At 34.6% G+C, this 26401-nt stretch overlaps 2 long non-coding RNA genes across 5 annotated transcripts in view; one reads left to right on the plus strand and one right to left on the minus strand.

Annotated features, from left to right (window-relative positions):
* Positions 1–26401, minus strand: part of LOC141451049 (uncharacterized) — a 1078357-nt gene that overhangs the window by 277771 nt on the left and 774185 nt on the right. The gene's annotated exons all lie outside the window — the stretch shown is intronic.
* Positions 14267–26401, plus strand: part of LOC141451050 (uncharacterized) — a 125246-nt gene continuing 113111 nt past the window's right edge. For both annotated transcript variants that reach the window (XR_012456508.1, XR_012456507.1), the window contains exon 1: positions 14267–14513. This is a non-coding gene — a long non-coding RNA (uncharacterized lncRNA). The remainder of the gene's footprint in view (positions 14514–26401) is intronic.

Consider the following 26401-nt stretch of genomic DNA (forward strand, 5'->3'; position numbering starts at 1 on the left):
TCTTCCATATTTACAATTAACAAAGGCATTTCTAACTTGTAGTAATCTTACTTACACATATATTAACATTTATGATAACATTATTGCTAGACGAATTTACTGAAAGGCTATTTGCTTTGAGAAGGTAGGATCATTTTGAGAGTAATTTCTGCTACCCCACACTAAGATTACAATGCCTAATCTAATTACACTAGTAATTAGGGTGAAGTACTTTAATAAACAATTTCTTGAAGTCCCAGATAAGAGTTTAACCAAAAAATAGAACAATCATAAAGTAAAGTAATGCCTATTTTCTTGTAAGGAGAGGTTTTTCGCCCAGCTACCAAATTATGTGTCGCGGCCTGAGGCGACTAGCAAGCATAATTTACTATTAAATTCTCATATTAAAAACTTTAAATAAATATTTTTGATTTCATAACTTGCGTGCAACGTGGGACAAAATCAGAGATATTATCCAGCATTGAGGATGATATCAATATTTTCAATTAAAATAAATAATTGAAGGCAAATCCTCCACAACAGCAAAGTTACAGATAAAAAGTAATGTAACAAATTATCAAAAATAATGAAGCGCTAAAAAAATAAAATGTGCGATTTCATTTAATGTTCTTACCAAGAATACATCCCAAGAATGAAGAAATACATCTGAAGAAAAATAGACATTGAAAATGGTGGCTTACGAGCTCGGCTTAAGATAAAGAAGCACACGTAAAATAGTAATTGTTTATCCCAAAGGATATATAGAGGTACGCGAACTAACACTCCATGTGTAGATGTCAGAGTATCTGCTGAGAGAAATAGCTGAAAAGTAGGTAGAAAGAGAAATATGTGACAATCTACTATCTTCTCTAGACAATATATCCGCAAATATCTCCGCCAGAGATATAGGACACACTAACGCCAAAGCAAACACAATTGGCTGTACACCGTTAATATTTCACTTGGGAAATTTACTAAATAATATTATACTATTGAAATACTGATTATCAATTATTTAATAAGAATTACTCATTTAAACTTTTAAGCAATAACTTTTTACTAGAGAAAGACTTTAGAGTTCATGTTGTTCAATATCAATCCACCATTTCATACTTTTATACAGTTTATTTGTTTATGTTCTTAATTGATTTTTGAATGTTGGCTTTCTATTGGCTCAACGGACCGCCTACTTTTCCCATTTTCAATAAGCCACTTTAATTGGCCAATTCTTTCTTGTTTTTCTTTTTAATTTTTCCTCGATTGGTGTTACTGAATTGTCGGAGCTTAACCAAAAAAATTATCTCAAAAGCATAAAAATTGAAGATGTTTTTGTCTTCTACTTTTTAGAGGCGAAAAAGTGAGGACTGCAACTATTTCATCGAAAAATTTTGTAAATGACATTCATGGAAGTACTTCAATAGACCAAATATCGTTTAAGGATATCCTACAATGATAAAAAGATATCTAAATACAGCTTCGACGTCGAAATTGGTTGTCTGAACGGTGTAGATTAGTAAAATGAGTGTTTCACCAACTCAAAAGTGCTGAACTGCCGGTTGTAGTTTCCTAATTCTTAATTTCATCCAACATTGAATATGTGACATAATGAAAAATTGGGAATCAGCCTTTCAATTGCTCTTGATGGACATCAATGTAGTCTTTTTAAGACTTAGAAGTTTACAACAGACTAATTAAATAATGGATAATAAGTTTTAGAAAAAAGAAACCAAAGGTCCAATCAAAGGTCTTTTTTTTCAAATGTTCCTCCTCTAAAGAGAGATTAAAGTTGATTGGTCCAAAGAGGTTTGATTTATTGTATAAATCACGGATGGTTAATTGTAGTGGTCTCTCCATAATTAGTATGATATGGGCAATCATTAGTTAGCACTAAAGTTGACTAGAAGTTAGTACAGTGATTGAGACGCTACATCTACAATCCTCTTTTGAGGTTTCAACTTAATGGAACTTACCCTCCTAGATTGGCCAGAGTCCTACCACTTCGTCCCCACATTGGTATTGGTGGCTAGAAACCGTAATTGGCAGATCTACCACTGTACTGAATTATTCCCGAAGCCAATAAGAAAGTGTACCCATCTTCATTGCTTATATCGTATATATATATTTAGTTTCGATTTGGCTTACTAAAATAATTGCACAGATTTGTTTGGCCACTAATTCTGGTTAAATAGAACCATTCCTTTTTTTATGTACCCTTTATTGAACTTTAGGTTCTAGTTAGTAACTCTGAATCGTTTTAGTGAAGAAAAAGTAACGCCGACGCTAGATATTCATACTCGGAAAAATAACTAATATTCGTTCCATGAGTTATAATAATAATTTCACTTGAAAGGGAAGGGACTAGCTCAGTGGTTTGCGCACCGAATTCCCACGAAGAAATCCCGGATTTGAATCCAGCTGCTGACCTATAGATCTTCTTTTCCTCGGAAGTAGTTACAGCTCACTCTGCCAATGACTCCCAATGATGAAGCGCCTCTATTGACACTCAATCTGTTTGCAATGTCTGCAATTTAAATTAGTGTGAAACACTAGAACACTTTTTACTAGAATGCCCTAATTATAGCCCATTTTGGAAGCGTTATTTTTCTGAGTTTATTCCCGGTTTTCATTTGCTCTTAAGTATTCAAAATAGGAACCATTTAGACAAAATGTATTTTTTCATTGTAGCAGCTTTGAAATTAAGGTCGGTCTGTTTAAATGAATGAAAATAAAACATAAATAATAGGAGCAATTAATTTTATTAAATATGTAAAGAAATTTTTAAGTTCAATAAAAAACCGTGGTCGTTTATTTTTGTTTTCATTTTTATTTTTAAGTTTAAGTATTGAGTAAAATTTAAGTAAAATTAATGTACTGAGAGTATTTTGATTTGCAATGTTTGTTTTCAATTTGTTTTATTTTATTTTTATTTGTTCTTGTGGAAACTATTATTTTCTTTCATTGCTAGTATTATTAATATTCATTTTTATGTTTAAGTTGCCACTGCAGACTGCAGCTATTATTATGTTTATTATTTCAATTTATATTATATTTATGATATTATCAGTTAAACTTTTGTAAAATACTCTATGTAACACAGAACCCCTGTAATGTGTATATATACACTAAATACAGAATATTATCTATCTAATTAAAGAATAATAATAATAAATTGTTAATTAAATATACATTCTTCATATTTTCATCATTGGAACGCCAACAAAAGGCAAAATAAAATGTAGTCACGTATTCCACCCTCTGAGTTGCAAATAATAATTTTTCAAAATTTTAGAATAATGAACATGACAAAAGCAAAACTGAATAAATGAAATACAAAATGTATTGTGAAAATATACATGTTTAAAAATAGAACAAAATTATTCGACAAAATAAAAGAGTCACATTAAATACAAAAATAAATAAAAAAAAATAAAATTAATAATTTATATTTAAATTGATTGATTAAAATCATTCTATAAATTCTCAGCTGAACAAATAAATTCGTTTCCATTTAAATAATAAATGAGTTCTATCATTGTTCTTTGCTCCAAATACTTTACTCTAAACTTCCTCAGGATTAGGCAAATCGCAATAAAATTATTAGTGTTTTCTATTTGTCAAATTGCAAATGGAAGTAAGTGCTGTTACCAAACGAATTACAGTGTAATTGAAATTAAGTCCTTTAAATTTGTTTTAAATCAAGCGCTAATAGAACTTTATCAGCTGAACTGAACCAAAAAAAAAAAAAACTTGCAGTGTTTTTTTGCCTTTTTTCTTGGCATTGGCTTCCGCCATACAGCCACCATCGTCTAGGTGTTTATCACTAGAATATCACTCACTCTCCATTCTTACCTACAAATACATTCGCTTCACACATTCATCCCTCTACTATATACAACTATTTACATAAACTACAGCTAATGGATGGATCAGTACTCTGTGCTTCTGCCATCCTTATAGCTTAACCGAAATTAAAATCACCGTAATCCTTCTCTAATCATTTTCTTGCATTCATTCTATAACTTTTAAATACATTCATATTTCAGTGCTAGCTCTGCTATAGATTTAAGCACATAAATGTTGGTGGAGAATATTATGTCTTCGTAGCGAAATGGTGCATCTAAATACCTGTATGTCGTCAAACATTCGTTTCCTTTCTACCACATAACGTGGACATATCATTATTACATGTTTGAAATCCTCCTCCTCATTGCAATCCACGCAAAGAGGACCTTTTGTTGATCTTGTGAAGATACGATCCACACACCGAGTGGTTTGCTCACAGCCTGCTTATTGTCGTAACAACCCATTTATTAGTGACAGTTCCCTTAAACCATGGTTGTCTAGGTAACTGATCTGCCATAGTTTCATAGAATCTCCCTTTTATTACCATTACTGTAATCTGTCTGCCATTTTTGTAGTGCTGCTTTTGCAATTATACACTTGATATCGGTGTGTGTTAATATTTGCAGTGTTAATAAAGTGCTGTGTTATAATTGGCAATTAAGTTGATTGAGTTGATTCTTCACGGGAAGAACGTGGTACATATTAATCAATGGTAGGATTAAGAAGTAAAAGGTTAGTGAAGGCTTAACTCAGAGTTAGCACCTCGCGGAGGTACCGAATTCAAAACTAGGGCCACTGTTAGAAACTGTTTTCCAAAATTCTTTAGCTTTAAAAATTTAGTAGTAATCTAACTTTTAACTCCGCTGATGAGACTGCTATCCTTTCTTCTCACGCTGAACCTACCTCGGCCTCTAGAGACACCTTTAAGAGAATCTGTCCTTAATAGAAACATGGTGAAACGTACCTGAAAGCGTACGATAACTTGGGAAACACATGGTCAGACAACTAACTTGGAATCCTTACATAAAACTGAACAAACAAAATGGAAATCAACAAACGATTTTGTATGCTATCAATACTTTTTCAAAAAACGATCTGAACTCACATTACGAAAAGCAACTACATTATACTAAAGATTTCTGCGATCTGAAATGGAGGTCTACGGCACTAGAGGTCTTAATTCCGCTGGTATTCCAATTTTTACTGAATCAAATCCTTATAATCCGATATCTTAAGAAAAATCACGAATAATATTCCTTATAACTTATTTCTTCAACAAAATCTAAAATAATGGACCTATTTATTTCCTTTGTAACCTCTATTATTATTGTTAAATGCATTAATTAATTCCACTAATTTTGATTCCACAACTTCTTTTACTATCGATTCCACTACTTCTTTTACTATCGTCAGAATCATTTGAACTATCCAACGTTATGAAGAGACATTCACACGTACAATTTTATTCTTTACTGGATAAAATAGTGTTCTCTACGGCTCATATCTCGGTAACGTGTGAACACTGTCTGAAAGTCGACAATGCACAGTGAAGTCGGCTGTTCAATGCCTCAGATATTCATTGCGCCAACCAATTGAAACGTTCCTTCCTGTAAGTACTCCAAAAGTTAACTGAAGCAATCTCTTAAATCTCTAACCAGTTTAACTTGCAAATTCTGCTTCGTGTTTACAGGATCATCCAACTATCCTTTACCCTAAAAACAAAGCAAGACAATCCTAGTATTTTCTGTTGCGATTTTTTCCAAGTCTAAGCTATGTACCACCATTTTGATAACTAGTTCTTATATTTACTGTTTTATAGTTGATCTCAAGTTGTCACCATTGCAGATGAAGAGCCCGCAGAGGCAGTTGATGCGCCAGGTTATTTAGTCATTCGTACAACTGCACCCTAACGGAACTTGTATTTATGCTGCGAGAAACACTGACTTCCGGAATCACTGGGGATAAAAATAACTTTATTTTATTTATTTATTTTTAAAGTGACTTTAAAATTATAGGTAAAAGTTCTGTCATCTAGATTAAAAGTTCAATATTTAATCTTTTAATTTGAATATTTATAACCTGCACTATAACCATTACGATTTCCCACTCATAGTGGATTTCTTTTTTTGCTTTTTTCCTCCCATTTAAAAGAAATATTTTCCCTAAAACTAAATTTTATTCTATGCTTTTAATTTATTTTGCATTTTAAATTCACCTAGGTTTATGTCGTCTGTTTTTCAAGTGATGATAAACAACCAGCCACCAGAAAAATAACACGTGGTGATCTTGTGTGACATACGTGGGTCTAGAGAAAAACTGGGTCTCTTTTTTCTCCCGTCTGCCATTATACATTTATACAGCAGCTAGGTGTCACATCGCTCGGGAATTTCTCTTCTGTGCATTAAAGTGCTTCATGCACTCTAGGTTTACCATTGGATGTGTTTTTGTTTTTGCTGCAGTGCATTAGAGCCCTAGTTACGGCTCTACATCACCTCAGGTAATTCTTTATTTTTTTTATTCAGTTTTATTTCAACATAAATTTCAACTGAACATTCATATCTCCACAAATAGTTTACTGATGAACTTGGCTGGTGTAACGGGTTCAGTGGTATTTTGAATAGACCAATTTTGGAATTTTGTCCGTCATTTGACGTTGTTTAATGAATTAAATTTAGAGGTTTCTACTTCGTTTCCAGCAACAATTCTCACTATCAACTATTTAATTTGAACTAGTGTTTAGATTAACACTCTAGTATCAATGAAATTAGATTGTAGATACTTAGCTATGTCGTGTTGACCAGGGAAGCTATGACATTACAATTTTACTTCCTTTAACCGCTCTTAGTGCGATCTGGCAGATTGTTTGTAATTAATAAACTTCCTAATTTAAGTTTCATTGTAGAGTCATTCCAAAGGGTGTCTTTTTAAATAAAGTTAATTAATAATGCTGTGTGTACTTAAGGCATAATAACGGCTGGAGGTATATCACGTGGAATAATGGCTGCAAGTTTGATTTACGCCTTTGTAACCTATTGTTATTCTCAGGAGATTGTAGTTAACATATGACGACAGTTAGCTACTACCATGCAGGTGTATAGAGAATGGACCCTTTATAGGACAAAGCCCTTGTCCTGACCTAGATTGTTTGAAATGACAGACTTAGTTACATTATACTATATATGTTCGTGTACATTCAAAGACTATGCTAGTACTGAGTTTAGTTTCTCACATTTGATCCCTAACATTTACTAAATTCAACCCCCAACATCCTGTTTGAAGTATTTCAGTTCCTTACAGCCACTTTTGCTCTCAACTTTACAAAAAAACAAAAAAGAGTTAGCATTTCTCATTTTTTAGAATAAGAAATAATTACTTATTTTACATTTTCAGAATCATTTCTGTCATTTTATAAGTTGAGATTATTTTTTATTTAGTTATATTATATTGTACGAGGTGTGTTCAAAAAGTAACGGGAATTTTTAAATTTCGCGGGTTTGGAGAGTCTGATTGTAAATTTTTTTTTTTATTATGTTGGTACACATGCCCCTGAAGTACGATAAAATTTTCAGTAATATTCATTGTTTACTTCTTAAGTGGCAACCGTTAAGGTTAGACGTGTTTTTCGAGCTTGGCGATTTTTGTTTGTTAAAAAAAATGGATCAAAGAATTTGTATTAAATTTTGCGTAAAAAATGAAATAAAATGTGTGAAATGTTAATAAAGGCATATGGTGAGTCTGCTATGAGTAAAACAAGGATTTACGAGTGGTATAAGCGTTTCCAAGATGGCCGCGAAAACGTTGAAGATGACGAACGACCTGGACGTCCAAGCACATCAACAACCGATGAAAACGAAAAAAGTGAAAGAAATGGTTATGAACGATCGCCGAATCACAATCAGAGAAGTCGCTGATGATGTTGCCATATCAATTGGCTCATGCCATGAAATTTTTTCGGATGTTTTGGGTATGAAACGTGTGGCAGCAAAATTTGTTCCAAAATTGTTGAATTTCGAACAAAAACAGCGGAGAATGGAAGTTGCTCAAGAGTCACTCAATGAAGTCGACAACGATGCGGATCTACTGAAACGTGTTATAACAGGTGACGAAACATGGGTTTACGGATATGATGTCGAAACTAAGGCTCAATCGTCCCAGTGGAGGCATTCTGGATCGCCAAGACCGAAAAAGGCTCGACAAGTGCGGTCGAATGTGAAGGTTATGCTCACTGTGTTCTTCGATTTTAATGGCATAGTGCATCATGAATTCTTGCCACAAGGTCAAACAATCAATAAGGAGTACTACCTACAAGTTCAACGCCGTTTGCGTGAAGCAATCCGAAAAAAACGCCCGGATTTGTGGCAAAACAATTCATGGATTTTGCACCACGATAATGCACCTGCTAACACTTCATTGCTTGTTCGTGAATTTTTGGCAAAAAACAAAACTTTAACGATGCCCCAGCCTCCATATTCGCCAGACATGGCTCCATGTGACTTTTTTCTATTTCCAAACATAAAGAGAACATTTAAAGGCCGTCGTTTTACAAGCATAGATGACATTAAAAGCAAATCGCTGAAAGAGCTGAAAGCTATCACAAAGATCGAGTTTCAGAAGTGTTTCGAGGATTGGAAAAAGCGCTGGCACAAGTGTATTGTATGCGAAGGGGACTACTTTGAAGGCGACAATATTAATGTAGATGAATAAATAAATATTTTTTTCAAAAAACGAAAATTCCCGTTACTTTTTGAACACACCTCGTATATAGAGGCGACAACATCTCAACCATTTTATGGAAGAAAATACTGGCGGTGATTGGCTTTTTCTCTTATCAAAGTAAGAAAAAGCAAAAGTTTTCTCTTTGTGGCTAGTATTTGCAACAAATATTATATTTTCCACAAATTAAATAAAATTGAAGTCGCTCTAAAAGAGATGTGTATTTTGGTACATTTAAATAAATACATCCTCTCAATGGAATGGTTGAAAAGAAAAAGCCGTTTCTTGCTTTATTAACTTAGAATATTTACTTCACTCTGATGTCTGTTTATTTTCGTAAACCAGTAACGTAAGAAATATTATCGCAATCCTTTACTTTTAAAAATAAATTATTTAATCTGAATTTCAATTCTGATAAGTCAGTTTTGATTTAACTTCAGTTTGTTTAATGCTATATTATAGAGGAATGCGAAATTTTAGTCGTAGTAGGCTTTAGAACCGCATTGTAGGCTTTAGAACCGCTATTTTTCTACTAGAGCAACCAGAACTCTCGTAAAGCTGTTCAAAAACACAAAAGTGAGTTCACCAAATTAACGAGAGATACCAAAAAGTTACTTCATTTGGGGCGGGTCAATACCCAGACCAATGTCTAGTGATCAAGAGCATGGCTTTGTAAGTGGAAGATCTCTAGTTTGAATTCCGCGTAAGACTAGTTTTTATTTATTAGAAAAAAATTGTTTATAGTAAAGTATGAGCTTGCGCCTTCGTCCACCATACCTAATTGATAGTTGGACGTTAAGCCCTGCCTCAAAAAATAGGCAATTACTTTACATTTTTTAAAAAAATCTTCATTTGTTCACATGTACGAGGTCTGTTCAAAAAGTATCGCGAATTTTGAATTTCTGCGAATGACTTATATTCCATTTTCGATTTTTTTGTAGCGTTATGTTGGTACTCATGTCTCTCACTTAAGCCGATAAGATCGGTCATTTTGAATGTTCAGTTAATTTTTGGCAGCTGCTTTCAATTGCACGTGTTTTGGCTCGCCTTCGATTTTTGCCTATTCCAAAAAATGGATCTAAGAATCTTTTGTGTGAAAAACAAAATTAAGTGCGCGGACGCATTCCGAACGTTGACTGTGACATATGGTGAAGCTACCTTGGACCGAAGCAACGTTTATCGGTGGTACAAAATGTTCTTAGAGGGCCGAGAAGATGTGAACGACGAAGAGCGTGCGCCCGAGCACGTCAACAACAGACGAAAACATTGATGAAGTGAAGAAATAGTATTGGCCTATCGTCGAATCATCGTTAAAGAACTTGCTGAGGACCTAAACATATCGATTGGCTCGTGCCATTCGATTTTTACCAATGATTTGGGCATGAGACGGGTCACCGCGAAATTCGTACCAAAATCGCTCAATTTCGACGCGAATTTTTGGCCAAAAACAGCACACTAATGATGCCGCAGCCACCATATACCCCAGATCTGGCCCCCTGTGACTTTTTCTTGTTCCCGAAACTGGAGAGGCCCATGAAAGGACGACGCTACGCTACGATTGAGGAGGTAAAGACGGCATCGAAGGAGGAGCTGAACAAGATCACAAATAATGATTTTTTTGAAGTGCTTCGAGGATTGGAAACAACGTTGGCACAAGTGTACAATATCTGATGGGGATTACTTTCAAGGGCACAAAATAGATATCCATGAATAAATAAATAATTTTTGAAAAAATACAAAATTTTGAACAGACCTCGTATACTCTGAATGAAGATATATTTTAAAACTGTTCTGAACTCAAAAATAATTGGCTTTAGAAAATCCTAAATCTATTATACTTCCTACAGGATTATATAGCATATCAATCTTCGAATCTGATCTTGCAGAAAATTCAAGAATTTGTAGGAATTGAATTGTAACCTCACCCTGTACTAAGCCCCATATTTGACACCTCCAGGATAAATGCTTTTTGCGATCAATGGCTAATTTTTATTCGAAGCCGTGATTTCACAAATTTACAGAAAATCATAGTAGTGAAAAAATCCTAAGGGATCATATAAGTATATGGAGCCCAATTACACGCCAAAACTTGTGTACAGAACGTGATAGGATTTATTCAGATAATTCACTCACAAACTCAACAGCCAATCAATTTGCACCACTTCAATAATTTTAACCAATCAGGTGCGTATTACAGCAATAATTCAGCTTCGTACAGTATTTCCACTAAATAACTGAAAATAGCGTTATGATATAGTACAATTTCAACAGCTACAATTAATAATAATAAGTAAATATCTATTTGTAAATATTTTAATTATTAAAATTTATTAAATGCGTTTAATAATAGATCCAATTTTGAATAGTATCGAATGAACCCTAAACCTTATTAATCAGTAGTTCCAAACAGTTGAGTGTCTATGGCAGTGGTTCTTAACAGTTGTTCCGCGGTACACTGGTGTTCCGCGAATATGGTCCAAGTGTTCCGCGAAATTTCAATTTTAAATTGTATTGAAAATTAGAAACTTAAGAAAGCAAAAACTCGTTCCTTTTTTTGTTAATTTGAATTTTCTACTACCAAAGCTGGCCTATCTTTTTAAGTCAGTCTTTTACAGCATTTGTTATTTGTAGCAACGTACTTTTATGTTCATTATTTGATTAATACCATTTTCAGAATTTATTTTTTAAAACTATGAAATAATTTATCCTTTTTAATTTTAATTAATACATATTATTCATTAATTTTAAGATCGTGCTAAATACCGAATTTCAAATTTTTTAATGTTAGTGTTCCGCGAGAAAAATATATACATAAGTGTGTTCCGCGTCTTTGAAAAGGTTAAGAACCACTGGTCTCTGGATTCACCTAATTAAATACTATAGGTGCAATACGATATTTTTCTATCCTAATTTTGAGTATTCGATTGTGCGCACTTGCCTCATTTCTATTAACCAATCATATTCAAGCAATTACACAGAAACAAAGCAGTAATATAATCTTCTTAAAATTACTACAAATGATTAGCAAATATCCATAAAATAAAAATAGAAATTTATAATACAGTTAATTGGGCTAATGCATAACAAATTGCAGACGTTGCTTTTCAAAGATAGTTGAATTCAACGGCGGATCTGCAGTTGATTATTGAATAAATAACTAATTCACTTTTACAACCGTAAGTATCAACTCCATTAAGGACATTGAACGTGACATCCAGCTAATGCTTGCAATGTCCCCATCACATTCTATTGGACTACTTTAGGCCACTAAATTAGTTTAGGTATCCATGCAGGCCCGGGATTATCTGGGGCAGATACTGCTCAGGTGTAATTTACTTTATTCCAACAACAAATTGTGCTTCGTTTTCTTAGCTCTTAATTGGACAAAGTCCAGTCAGTTTGAGGATAAGTAATTTTTTATACCATAAAAAGCTCTTTGTAAAATTGTTATCTGTAGGCGATCCGACTTTCATTCAAATATCAAGCTTTGAAAATGTATTATTAATTTTTATCTATAACAATAAATAATACAACAATAAATACCTACTTATTACTATATTTGTGGAATAACCTCAATGGCAAAAACTGTAAGCAATTGATGTATGAACAGTATTGAGGATTTCTAATCAAAGAATGCAATTATTAAACAAAAATTAATAAATAAAATGAATAATTTAAATGAATTCCTGACAGACGGATTTACATTGCCAGACAATGCTAATAAAAGTAGATTTTAGTTTTTTTTTTTTTTTTTAAATTGAGTTAAAAACATTTCATTTAGATGTTTTAATTACTTGTTATTGGAATATAGCAAATTATTTATCTATCTATCTTTCAATTCTTCTTCTACATCTGGTTGATTCACTTATTTATTTAACAGCTTCACAATTTCTTTCAATTCAATCTAAATCTTTTACTGACTCAATTATCATTTTATTTTCAGCTCGCCAACCAAATCTGGGGTTAACGAATGTTTTAAAGTATCTCATTTTTTCACAATTCTCTGAATGGATTGCTTAAACGCTCTTTACCGTGCATTAAGTATTTTTTAACCAGTTTACTGTTTTATGACGAAGATATTCGTCATGAGTTTTCAGTAGCGACCATCGGCAGTTAATTTTGCAATTTTAGTTAAAACTAAAATTATATTCATAAACTGCAAGAAGTTTGGAATATTTTGAGGCTATTTCGAAATAAAAAGAACTAATAGAAGATATAGTGTGAATTAGTCTTCGTAAATGTATCCTTGTCTTTTATTAGTCATCACTGAATCAATAACGAATTCATAATATTGTGTTAGGCTAGACTAGGCTGTAAGTGGCGCGCCTGGTAACAAAAAACGGGATAAGGATCCTTTTGTTCCCTATTTACCTGTATTCAAGAGGCGGAGCTTTTTTTTGGCTCATGAGCGGAGATTTAACGATCATCCAAATTGCGTCGTGGGCTACTATCCTGCCAAGATATTTCCCTGCATAATTGTTTGTATTTTATCATCGGGTCAGGGATTCATTTGCATAAATACCAGTCTGTAATGTTGCGATCTACTCGGGATAATTGCAGCAGTGTGCATTCTTTGAAATTTGGTATTTATGCAAGCACAGTATTGAGTAAGCTGGATTTCCTCAAAACACTATCATTTGAATGCGTATTTGAGATAATAAATATCAAACATACTCCGGGTTTGACGAATATATTCGTCATTGCTTAATTTGTACGACGCACATAGGGGACACATTTTCCAACAAGGTCGAAACAATCGAATCTGGTTAAAGGGAAACTAAGCTTTACCTCCTCAAGATATTCCTAGAACTTAGAATCTTTTCAAGCACAGGCACCTTCTCTGTCTGCTATTCTTTGTACTTTATTTCGTTATTAAGCTGGTTACCAGCTCTTGAGCTGGTAATTTTTTGAAACGTCTTAAAATTCTTAAAAGCTGAACCAATGGTTTTTCCTCCCCTTTGTTTAGCAAACCCTACTTAGCAACACATTTTAAATACTGCCTTTTTGCTATTAAAAGATTATCTTTTTCTAGTTTTAGAACTATTTTCTGAGTACTTCATATTAAATGTGAAGTAAAACCATTTTGTCGCAAATACATCCTCTTGCCGAAAAACTTGGATTACAAGAAATTCCTTAAAGTAGAATCTCCTTATCCTAATTTAGCTCTAGCTTAAATATTCTTGTCATGAACGAAAATTTATTTTTATATAAAAACCAACTCTTAGTGATTCACCTCGAAAGTTACGAAAAGAAGAAGAGGAAGAAGAAGAGGATGATGAAGAATCTTTTCTTTAAAGAAAAAATATTAAAAAGTAATTTCAGTTAATAATAAAATAATTTGTCAGAAATTTTACAAGAAAGTTGCCAATAAACTCTCCGGCTGACATCCTTTTTGCTAAAAATATTCTCATTACTCGTATTGCCTTCTTTTTGCCTCCTCGCTTCCTGTTTCTTTTCGTCCTCATTAGGAGCCTGTTTTTCCACCACTTTCAAATGATTTTTTTTCGCCTCTTTTTGTGCCTATTTTTCATTCCACTGCTTTCTTCAAATACATTTTTTTCTATTTAATTTTTCTTCATTATTTTATTTCTTTCCTTTTTCCTAAAAATTTTTTTTACTATCTATAATTTAAGCAAATGTTCACTTTCGAAGCAAATAATGTTTATATTTATTTATTTTTTTGCGTTTATTTTTGCTACAATCAGCGAGTTAGCAATGATAACAGAGTAACAATTGATAAGATAACGAGTGGAGAAGTTACCCTGTGGTAACACTCCAAAACATTAGACTGTTAGTCACTCTCTTCACTTGAGAGGAGATCACACGAGGCCTCTGCCTCTTAAGGCGTCTTGTCCGGGTTATCAGGAAGAGTTCTAGAAGAAAGATTTTGGAGCTAGAGGATTTCTATGAGATTGCAGACTGAAGTGGAGTTTTCTGTATCGTGTTTTAGCATCTTGGGTGACAAAAAGAATGTTAAGGTCAGTGTGTATAGTCCAGGTTGGAGCGTTTACAATAGTTCGAAGTATTTTAGATTGTAGCGATTGAATCCTTTGGAGATTGGAACGTTTGGTTGAATCCCACAGCTCTATTCCATAAGCCCAGATGGGTTTCCAAATACAGTACAATCTCGATTAACCGGCCCCTCGGTTAACCGGGATTCAGTTTAACCGGTATCATGTTGAGTCATCATAAGAACACCTGGATCGGCGCCGAAACAAAAGTTAATTTTCGGTGGCGACAGGAAAATTTTTTTGTCTTCCGATGTAACATAATTGTAGGCGTGGCAGCAACTCTTTTATACCTGATTTTCTTTAAGGGTCATTATGTATGTATGTAGTATGTAAAAATCCAAAATATGGTAAATTGGCAATTAGTACTGAATTTCTTGATCTTGCAAAAGATCTTACAAAAGACCATGGGATTTACGTGTCTCGTAAATGGTTGATTTTCAACTTCTCGGTTATATGTAATATTTTTAATTCTCGGCATTATTTTAATCTTTCCAGAGAGCAGCCTAATCTCAAGCTAGTCTTCAGTGTTAATCAGTTCGTCCTACAGAAAACATCTTTCGTTTTGCCCTTTCGGTCGAATTTTTATTTCACTTACCCAATGGAATCCGTTAAGAAAACTGGTGATAAATGTAAAAATGTACTATGTAATACTGTGTATTCGGTCTAACCGGGATTTCAGTTTTCCGGGGTGGGTATAGCCGGAGGTCAGCCCGGTTAATCTCCGGTTAATCGAGATTGTACTGTAGTAGTATCAATCAGTCTTTTGTTGTCCAGAGAGAGTTTTAATCTATGGTCTAAGATTCTTTTAAATTGTCGATAACGTCTGTTTGTTCTATTATTTTAAGTCTAGTGTGGGGGTTATTTATTTTTTAATTTTTAAGGGCATCAACATTAGAAGTAATTTTTCAGTGCACTAATGGACTCCGGGCTTTAGGAACAACAGAAGAATGCAGAAGTAGCTTAGACTATCTTGCTCACGGAAGGCGAGTTTGACCTTGATTTTTTCGTAGCTCTAAGGGAGGATGTATGTCTGCTAAAGATCCCCTCCTTAGTGATGCTAATAATGTAATTCAATCTGAGGTTCGAAAACATAATATTGGTATTCAAGGATTCCAGTGAAATGATGGTACAATCTACACTTGTTAAACGTAAAGAGATATTTATTATTAAAATATAAAGTGGAGAACATGATGAAAGTAACAATTATTTAAATTCTAGAGCACAAAAATAAAGTAAAATGCAATAATTATTTTTGGATAAAGAACTAATGTACCTTAAATTTATAAGTACAGTTAAGTATAAAGCAGGAGGATGGGTCCGTAGTCCGGTAAGACAGTAATGAAACGGGCAATCAATGGGCCGTATCGGTAAAGTGGCCGGGCTCTTCCACGGCCATACTAAAGGCAAAGCACATCACCTGCCTGAGCTGAATATTAAACAAACTCTTACCTCTTTGGATAAGAGCCACATTTGAGACTGCGTCAATACAAACTGTCTCTTCTCTTCTACCCAGTCTAAATTGAAACTGTAAACCCTTATCTATGGTCTTTATTCTCTTTAAGTATAATATAGAATTTAATTTGATTATTTCATAATTAGTGAACTGTAAAAATATATTATTATAGAGGGCTTTTTGATAAATACGATTGAGTTATTTAAATCTCAATTAAGAGCTCTTTTTTGAAGCTTAATGATTAGAATTTTGAACGATATCCAACCGCCGTTAATGAATCATAGTTTATTACTTATATATACGTTTATGTTGTTCGTCAAAATGTAAACGCATAATAATTAACAAACTTTTTCCCAAATTCGGAAGATTAATCGGAACTCCTTGCTGTAGATTTAAAAATGGGAGATTGTGGATATAAATGTATTGGCACCGTGTTTAATCAGACGTAAGTTTAACATATCTAACCAATTTTGGCTTTCCATTCTTTAGCAGAAGTTTTGAAATCGAATTCCTCTATACGAAACTGCTTATTCGAACTCTGTTAATGGATGAAAATCCGAAATCAGTTGGAAATATATATGTTATAGTGAAACACCGAAATCTGGAGAATGTCGACTTTCACCGGTGAATGTCAACATTCACATAGTCGCTTGGTGTATGTCCGAAATATTTGCTAAATACCCTTATTTCTGACTTACACCGGTAAATGATGACATTCACCATGCTCTAATGTTGAACATGTTGGAGATTTATATTTTCTTCTCCGTAATTCAGTCGCTATAAAACGCCACAAGGCCACTTTTCATCGCATGTCAATGCCGTTTATCAGCATTATTTTTAGCAATATCTCTTTCTTTCTCATCTCCTAAATCTTTTACTCTCTATTATTTAAAAAATATAGTGATAATATACGAGGGTCGTTTGAAAAGCCATTCATCTCGAATGAACGGGTACATAATATTTTGCATCAACATTTGGACATGACAAAGCTATCCGCAAGATGGGTGTCGCGATTGCTCACGCTAGACCAAAAACGAAATCGTGTGAAGTGTTGCAAGGACGGTTTGCAGCTGTTCCAGAAGAATCCGCAGGACTTTAAGCGTCGTTTCGTCACTGTGGATGAAACATGGATACATCACTACACTCCTGAGACCAAAGAACAATCTAAACAATGGGTTACCAAGGGGGAATCTGCGCCAAAAAAGGCGAAGACCGTTCCTTCGGCCGGAAAGATTATGGCGACTGTCTTTTGGGATTCGCAAGGAATAATCCTCATCGACTATCTGGAAAAGGGTAAAACTATTACAGGTGCATATTATTCATCGTTATTGGACCGTTTGAAAACCGAGCTGCAAGAAAAACGCCCACGATTGGCCCACAAAAAAGTCCTTTTCCATCACGACAACGCACCAGCTCACACCTCAGCAGTTGTGGCCGCAAAATTAATGGAAATAGGGTTCCAACTCGTTTCACATCCCCCTATTCTCCAGACTTGGCTCCCTCGGACTACTATTTCTTCCCCAATATGAAGAAATGGCTGGCGGGAAAAAGATTTTATTCAAACGAGGAGGTGATTGCAGAAACGAATGGCTATTTTTCACACTTGGACAAATCCTATTATTCGGAAGGGATCAACAAACTAGAGCAGCGTTGGACGAAGTGTATAAGCCTAAAAGGAGACTATGTTAAAAAATAAAAAAGGTTTACTCCAAAAAATTAAGTAGTTTTTATTTTTGCACGGACTTTTCAAACGACCCTCGTATAGCGATCAACGAAGAGAAGTGGGCATCAAAATATTGTATATAAGTACTTAATTTACTTAAAGCCATGTATTCAGTACTCCATTGCATTGCATTGTCAAACGGAGAGATTTTCCCGATCGGTTGTGCACTGACATTTTACAAAACGCAGAGATTTCCACGAGTGATCGGCAATGTGTTAATATAAATACATCCGCTAAAGATTTAATCAAGCTTTTTAACGCAGGTGATTGCGTCTTCTACCAAACTACATCAGTTCATCAAACTATTAAACCACCACGCTTGATAAAGAATTCTGTGAGTGGCTGACACAGCCAGGGAATTTGTTAATTTCTTTTTAATTTAGTAATTGCCTTGCACATCTCGTCAGATCTGCCCTAATCTCCGTCCCAGATTTCACAATTTTGTCGCAATCATAATTCTACTTCTAATCACCAGAAAGGGAATGAATAAAATGATTGAAAAAAGGTTTTAAGTATTTCTTAAAATACGAGATGAATTTTTTATTACATTTATTTTTATTTTTTTTTTAAAGGATGGTAGAAAACGTCGCCATTTTATAAGTACTTTGTATCTAATTTTCAACAAGACAGGATTACCAATCCAATTTTGTTGTGAATTACAAAAGTTTCTTCCATTATTACGTAAGAAAATAACGTTTTAACGCCATGATGGATATGTAGCCTACCTTTCCTCTAAACTTTTACTCTAACGAATAAAGTTTTAAGTTTTCCATTTCCCCAATGAAACTATGGTCCTCCGTTCAACAGTGCTCAACTTGGTTGAAGAGGTAATTAGAAAATTTATGATAAAGCAAGAAAAAAATAATAATAAAACAAAAACAAAAGCCAGCGCAGTTAATTTGAATATAAGTTAGGCTGTCTGGAAATTGCTAGGCAATATATTTACTGTGATAAGATGCCAGTGCCTGAATTAGTCGGGGATCTTGTAGCAAGAGGGTAGGTAATAGCAGGAAATGGAATTGTTGTGGAATGATGTTATCCGACTGGACCATACTCTGTTTGAATAATATGAAAAATTGAAAAGGAAGGAACATGTTAACTGTATTAACAATGTCCAATAGGGGAGCACTCGTTATATCCACATCGTTTCCAATCAAATGAGAGTAATCAAAACCAAATTAAAAGAGGCACTGATTTTATTTTTCAATTTTTCAGCAGAAAATGGGGTTCAGCGAGATTGGACCGCTTTTCCAATCCTTTTATTCTCACCTACACACTCACCCACAGAAAAAACGCTCTCATAAATAATATAGATTAGCTTTAGCAATATGTCCAAACGTTTAACAGCTTTAAATTGACTGTTCTATAATTAAAAGTCTATTTGTCAGGACATTATTTATTTTATCGATTTTTCCTAAAGATGAAAACATTGATTAAGTACATCACTCTTAATAATAATAATAGTCTTTATTTTAGGCGCCATGGTAGCCGAGCGGTTAGAGGTGAGACCTACAAAGCTAATATGCATTGTTGTACTGGGTTCGATTCCCGGTCTTAGGCCTTGGATTTTATTTAATGGTTAATAAAAGAAATTTACAGTAAAGTATGTTTGCTAGTCGCCTCCATCCGCGACACCTATAATTGGTAGTTGGACGTTAAGCCACTCCTGAAAAAATTGGCGATTACTTTACTTTTTTTAAGTCTTTATTTCATTAAAGCCTTGTCTCCCGGTCGGTCACCGACCATCGGGGGAGTCGGTCATCTCATACATTACATAGATTAAGTAGATTTGATCCAATACTGATAAAGTACAAAAACACTTCAATAAAGAAATAAACAATTTAAACAAAAATTAATACAAACTATTCGTAATAAAAGAAAGATACTCGAAATAAGCAAAAGAAAAATAAATTGATTTGTGTGCTTATGTAAAAAAGAAAATAAACTAAATAAATTAATAAATAAGAAATAAACAACTAAAATAAATAATTAAAACTGTCCGGTAGGACAGTTGTATAAGGGTTGACCATCAAAAACTGCACGAAAAAGCGTAACGTTAAAAAACACCCAACTTTGACAATTTTTTTCTCTTTTTCTATAAAAGATAAAATTCCCAAATTTTCTTTATAATGTAGGGCAAATCCTCCTTTATAACTGTAATTTTTTTGCAACAACCTAGATTTGATAGATTTTGAGAAAAAAGATGCTGAAAATGAGCAAAAACGGCATTTTCAAAAATTGTTCTTGTTCTTGTTCTTGTTCTTCTTGTTCTTCTTGTTCTTCTTGTTCTTGTTCTTCTTCTTCTTCTTCTTGTTACCTTTATTGTAAACAACGTAGCGCCTAAACGCGTGGACCGATTTTCATGAATGAGGTGTCATTCGATTCGGAATTTTATGTAGATGTGCCTTTTGGGGGTCTCCACGCTGTACATCGAATGGGAGAGGAGTAAGCCCCCTTTATGTAAGGCCCCCTCCAAAATTATTATTACTAATTACTCTATAAATCTTGGCCCGATTTTGATAAAATTTGGTAGGATGATAGGGATAAGGCTCCCCTACGTAACAATAAAGCGGCGACCAGCTCTTACACTTGTTAAGAGGTAGTATAGCAATCGTTTCAAATTATCGAAACGTGAACCGATTTTCATGAATGAAGTGTCATTCGAATCGAAATTTTGTTCAGATTTGCACTTTAAAAGTCTCGACGATGTGCCTCATAATAGTATAATTTAAAGGGAAGGGATTACCTATGCGGTTAGCGTACTGCACTCCCACGCGGAGGTCCCGGGTTCGAATCCAGCTACTGACCCTTAGATTTTCTCTTCCTAGGAGCTTCTTACAGCTCACTGTCCGGTGATGGACAGTGTTGTCTGTGACGAGAGAATACTGTCCGGAGGCCGGCAGTGCACTGAAAAATGCTCCGGGCGCCAATAACCCTAGATGTTGACGCGCCTTAAATCATAAAAAAAAAAAAAAATAGTATAATTTAGATAATGAACCAAAAGAATTTTAGCTACTAAAGTTTTAATACGTTTTGTAGCAATCTTACAGTAATTGACAACTGAATTCCAGCCACAGTCTCCATTTAAATATTTTTTTTTTTAAATCATCTTTCGACAATATCTTACATCACTATTAATGATCTTTAAATTTTGCAAATAGCAAAGTCGTGGCCGTCGAATCTGAAATTGTCTTTTCGCTGAAATGACATTACATTTTGCCTTTAATCCAAGGTTTTACTTTTTGCTAAATTTCAAATTTTATTATTTAAAGCACGTTAAAGCCGCCGGTAGGCAATGTTGTCTCTTGGCCAGAAATAGGGCAACAAGAACTTAAGGAGAAGAAAATAATAGATTAGCAGTTCTACCAACTGACAGCAAATAATTAAAAACACAGGTGACCAAGATTTTGTGACTTTAGAAGAATAAGATCTCTTGTTAGACGAGTATAACACGTTCTTACTGCTATCTCAAAACTATTATATCCGCCAATGCCAATAGTAATTCCATCCTCTCCAATGATAAAAAGATGTTATCCCCTAAACTAAATATTCAGTCCCACCTTCTATCTATAAAAACATGGTATAAGAGATAGGAAATGAAAATATTAATAGAAATGATAACAGAAAATATTCCGGCGGGAAAAGTGAGTCCCATTATACCAACAGGAAATTTCTTCACTTGCAGAGCACGTGTTGTCCAGCCCCTTGGGTTCTTCATTCGCAAACGTCTGACAAGGAAACCTTTGCGCCACAAACTGAACTTACTCAACAAATCATTGGTTTATAACACAAGTTTTTTAAAAAAAACTTCTGGGTTAGGATAACCTTTACAACCTCCCCCGAATTCAATACTTTTACTCCAAAATACTATGCTTTAACAACTGTCAGAAATAATCCTTCCCGGAATATTTCGGAAATGGTTCTCGTCGCCTTAAATGTTAGCGGTCTTAAGATTTATTTTCAGACAGTAAGAGTGAATGCATGATGAGGTATTGTTGAATTGTTTCAATGCTCATTAGAAATTAATTCACATTCAGAATATAAAGAAAACCAAAAAGTGAATTCAAAAATGGGTCTATAAACCCATTATATCAGGTCATATCTTTACTATGGCCCAATACAGCTGGACAGTTTTGAGGTTTAATCCAATGGTTTTGTTAGGAAAAGTTCGGTTTTGAGTTTCCACCAATCACTGCAAATCCCTCGCATTAATCCTCTTCTATTCATCCCGCAAGCGTAAAACAAAATCCTTAAGAGTTAATCTTACAAGTTCATAGTTAACACTCAGCACTCCAAATGTTTAATAGTTAACACAAAACCAAAAACCACTCTTTTCATTGGTAAAGGGAGTTTGGTGAAAGAGAAGAGTTTATTGGAGGCAAAGTGGAGACATCACCCAAGGGTCAGTTCAAACTCCTAAATAACATTGGACGCTCGGATTGGCAACGCCTAAGACCACCCTCTTTACTACTGAAGTAAACTGTGCCGATCAACACTAGGAGCTTGTAACTGTTTGAGTGGAGAGTATTAACAATGGTTTGAAAAAGTTAGTTTTCACGTATCAAACAAGTTTTTGGTAAAGCGAGGGTGAGACTGCGTGTAAGTGAGTGTGTGACGTGGGAGTAAGGGTGACGTAATGAAGAAAGTACAACTTCTAAAGCTACCACTACAATGCCACAGTTTACAGTCACTTACAGTAATCTAGGAGAGCTCGTTCCGGCCGGATTTGGTTTCCTTTTCTGCTTCTCAACATTTCTTTCACCTTCAACTTGGCAATCATTGAGTTATGTCCATTACTAATAACCATTAATAGCTAAAACATGTGTGCGTTGGTTAACGTACTTTCGAGTATTTGGAAACTTCGGCTTTCATCTCTAGTTTTTCAGTCAGAAAAAGTAGAAACAAATCCGACAGAATTAACAGATATAGAAAAAGCGTGCAAGTGGTGACCCTATAACTTTGGTCAACTATGCTGTTACGTTGTAAAGTTGCTTAGCAGTTATAATTATCCCGTTCTGTATTTTATATGGCTAATAAATGGCTATTTTTCAAAGAGTTCCCTTTCTATTTCTTAACCAGTTAAACATGGAATTTACTTTTTAAAAACACCCCCTACAGTGTACGGCATTAAAATCAGACAATGACGTGCATACTCGTCGAACGCAGGGCAAAAACAACCAAAAGTTTACAACGTCGTAATAGTCACTGCAAGCACTTTTTCTGCAATTTCTAGGGCTTGAGATTACCAGAGCATTCTGTGCTCTATCAAAATCTTGCACTGCTTCACGTAAGCATTGCCTAGTTAACTATGTTGCAAAAAAAATTACAGTTATAAAGGAGGGTTTGCCCTTTATTTTAAAGAAAATTTGGGAATTTTATCTTTTGTAGAAAAAGAGAAAAAAATTGTCAAAGTTGGGTGTTTTTCAACGTTACGCTTTTTCCTGCACTTTTTGACGATCAACCCTTATACAACTGTCCTACCGGACAGTTTTAATAGACGCAAGAACTTTTACAAGGTAGGAAAGAGCTTTGAATTGTGTGCCAAATGCTCGTACTGAGGTCTGAACCTCTATCTAAGGTAAAAAAGGGCATTGCACAAGGGTTGAGAGCGTCTATTTGTGTGCGTAATTCCCAATCTCTAATGCGAGGACCAAACATGTACCAACCACTTATCATTTGGCCGGCTCTCTCCACCCTCTCCGTATAAAATACTTGGCATTTCCGTTGGTAAGATAAAGGATACATACCACCAAATAATATTCTTATCGTATTTTATTAAAATTTCGAGTTTTTATGGTTAATGGCAATTTTATATTTTTCACAACGAGTATACACGTCGAACGCACTGTAATAGAGATTTGGTTTGACGTGTATACACGTCGAACGCGCTTAACTGGTAAATAAATTCCGTTCGTGTGAAACTAAATTTAAAGTTTATTTTATTTTTTTTTTTATTTATTTATTTACAACCTGTACATATATACATCATGTAAATGTGGTCTTTATCAAGTTAAGCACAGATTGGTTGCTGATTCCTGGTGGATCCAGCGCCAAAATTGGTAAGGCATGCTGAGAGGGGCCATTCAGCGCTGGAACTTTCTAGCGGTTGGCAGGAAGTTTAGGAAATTGGTAAAAGGTTGCGAGGACAAAGGCGTTGTGGAGGACTGTCGGGATGGGCTGTTGTGGATAAGGCTTGTGCTGTGGAATTAGGATGTATGGTTAGGCTATTATGGAAATTAAGGAAGCCGAGAATGTTAAAATTAGGTCATTGACAAAGGGGATACTGAGGCCTGAATGGAGGGTTAAATTGGATACATAATAACGAGTGTTGTCGATATGCCGAAGGACTTTAGATTGAAAGGATTAGATTCTTTGGATGTTGGATGGTTTCGCTGAGCCCCACAGCTCAGCTCCGTAGGACCAGATGGGTCTTAGTAGTGTCTTGTATAGAGGTAACTTATTCTGTAACATTCATGGCTGATCTCCGCCCTAGCAGTCTTCGTAATTGTCCGTATCGTCTATTTAGTTCTTGCCTTTTCAGCCTTTTCAGTGTTGGTTCCATGTAAGTCGACTGCCTAAATACAGTCCTAGGTAGCCGTACTTGTGTGGAGGTCGGTATTTCTTTATTGTGTATGAGTAGTGGGGGGCAAGTTTGTGAATGTAAATAAGGTGAATGTAAACTGTTGGCATTTGTGTTCGTTTAGTTTAATTCTACATTTTTGGCACCAAGAGGAAATGAGTTCAAGGTGTTGTTGGACATATGAGGAGGCTTCAGAAGGGTTGGAATTTGAGGACAATATTGCGGTATTGCATAAGTTGTGATTAAGGTATGTTGGTGCAGCAGTGTACACTAGATATAGGACTGGGCCTTAAAAGTAAAGTAAAGCCTATTTTTTCAGGCAGGCTTTGCGGACGGTGACAATTAGTAAACATTCTTCACTACAAAGTGCTCATATTAACCATTAAATAAAATCCAAGGTCTACAAGACCAGGAATCGAAACCAGTACCCACAATTCATATTAGCTTTGCAGGTCTCTCCTCCAACCGCTTGACTATCGTGGCACCTAACTAAGTGGCTATTCTAAAATACTTCCAAGTAATCGTCCAGTCCAGTCTAGCCAACCCTACAATCTACCATAGTGGAAAAATAGAAATCATTACCTTGAACGTGAACAGTGAAACAGATATTTAAATAACATTGATTATATCTGCCGTAGTACGCATGTTTATTATATTTCTAACCAATTTCGGACTTTTATACATTATCAGAGATAGATTGAGTAGTTTGGTGTAGAGATTTCGACTTCACTTTAGTTACCATCTCACCCTGTACTTGCTGACTAAGTGAGGAAGGTTACATTAAATGCTGAAAATGGATTGGTACAAAATAAGTAAAACTTTTGTTGCTTAAATTTCTTTAGAGGAAGCCATGCATATTATTGACTCATTTATTCCTTTTCTAATTACAAAAAAATTCAAACAGCTTTTAGCTTAGAACGAACTGCTTTTCGTTTGTTTTTCTCTCTCACTTTCTCTCGTCCAATCTTTTTCTCTCTCACTTTCTCTCGTCCAATCTTTTTCTCTCGCACTTTCTCACGTTCAATCTTTTTCTCCCGCAAGAGAAAAATAAATTGGCTAAATTGAATTTAAAAGTAATTTTTTCCTGTATTAATTTTCAAATAAATTTGTTCATGCAGAAATTGTTGGGAGTTCGTTATAAGTTAGTAATTACTAATTGCTAATGGTTACAGATCTTAATTAATGCCATTAATAATTTTGCATCATTCAGTAAGTTTATCTAATTAACAAAGTTATGAATTATAAATGTTTTATTACCAGATAGTTATTGTACAATTTAGTTTCTAGACCTAACAATTGTGAATTTAACCTCTCTTACGGTTTCAACTACCAGTGGATAATTACACAGGTCTACAGTGATTTTGCTGTTTTGAGTTTTTGAGTCATTTTGAAGTAATATGCATGACCTGATACCAAGTATGATACCCGTTTACTTGTATCACATACCATTTTTTTTTTAGTCAGTCTTAATTTTTTAGTCTTAGTAGCGTTATTGCATACTTCACACTATCTTTTATTTTAATATTGTAACGAAGTTGACCTAAGGAGCCTGGCAAGCTTTTATAGATGTAACCAAGAAGTTTTTAGGAAACACTAAAGATCCTTACTAAGCAAAATTAGTAGCCACAATGCTTGAGAAATTCAGAATTCTCGGATGCAATATGAGTCTTAAGGTGCACTTTCTATTTTCGCATTTGGATGTATTTCCTGAGAATCTGGTGGCGGTGAGCGAGGAACAAGGCGAACGCTTCCATCAGGACATCCGGGAGATGGAACGACGGTACCAAGGACGATGGAGTATATCAATGATAGCGGATTACTGCTGGACGCTTCAAAGAGAAGACTCTGCAGCAGGTCATAAGAGAATTTCCAAGAAAAGATCACTGGAAGGCAAACGAAAACGTTATTATTGATTAAATAACATTCTAGTGAATCAACATTGCGCAGTTCCAAGTAATACAACAAGCATTTTAATCAAAACTGTGTAAAGTTTTTCTTGTCCTTTTACTAAGAAAACTTTACTTACACAACTAATGCCTGCCACTAGTTACGTTAAATATGTGGGTTTGATTAAATAATAAAACTCGCTAAATTTGTAA

This window comes from Rhodnius prolixus, unplaced genomic scaffold, assembly GCF_049639745.1.
Source record: "Rhodnius prolixus isolate KJV_2025 unplaced genomic scaffold, Rpr scaffold_8, whole genome shotgun sequence".
In the NCBI taxonomy this organism is placed as follows: Eukaryota; Metazoa; Arthropoda; class Insecta; order Hemiptera; family Reduviidae; genus Rhodnius; species Rhodnius prolixus.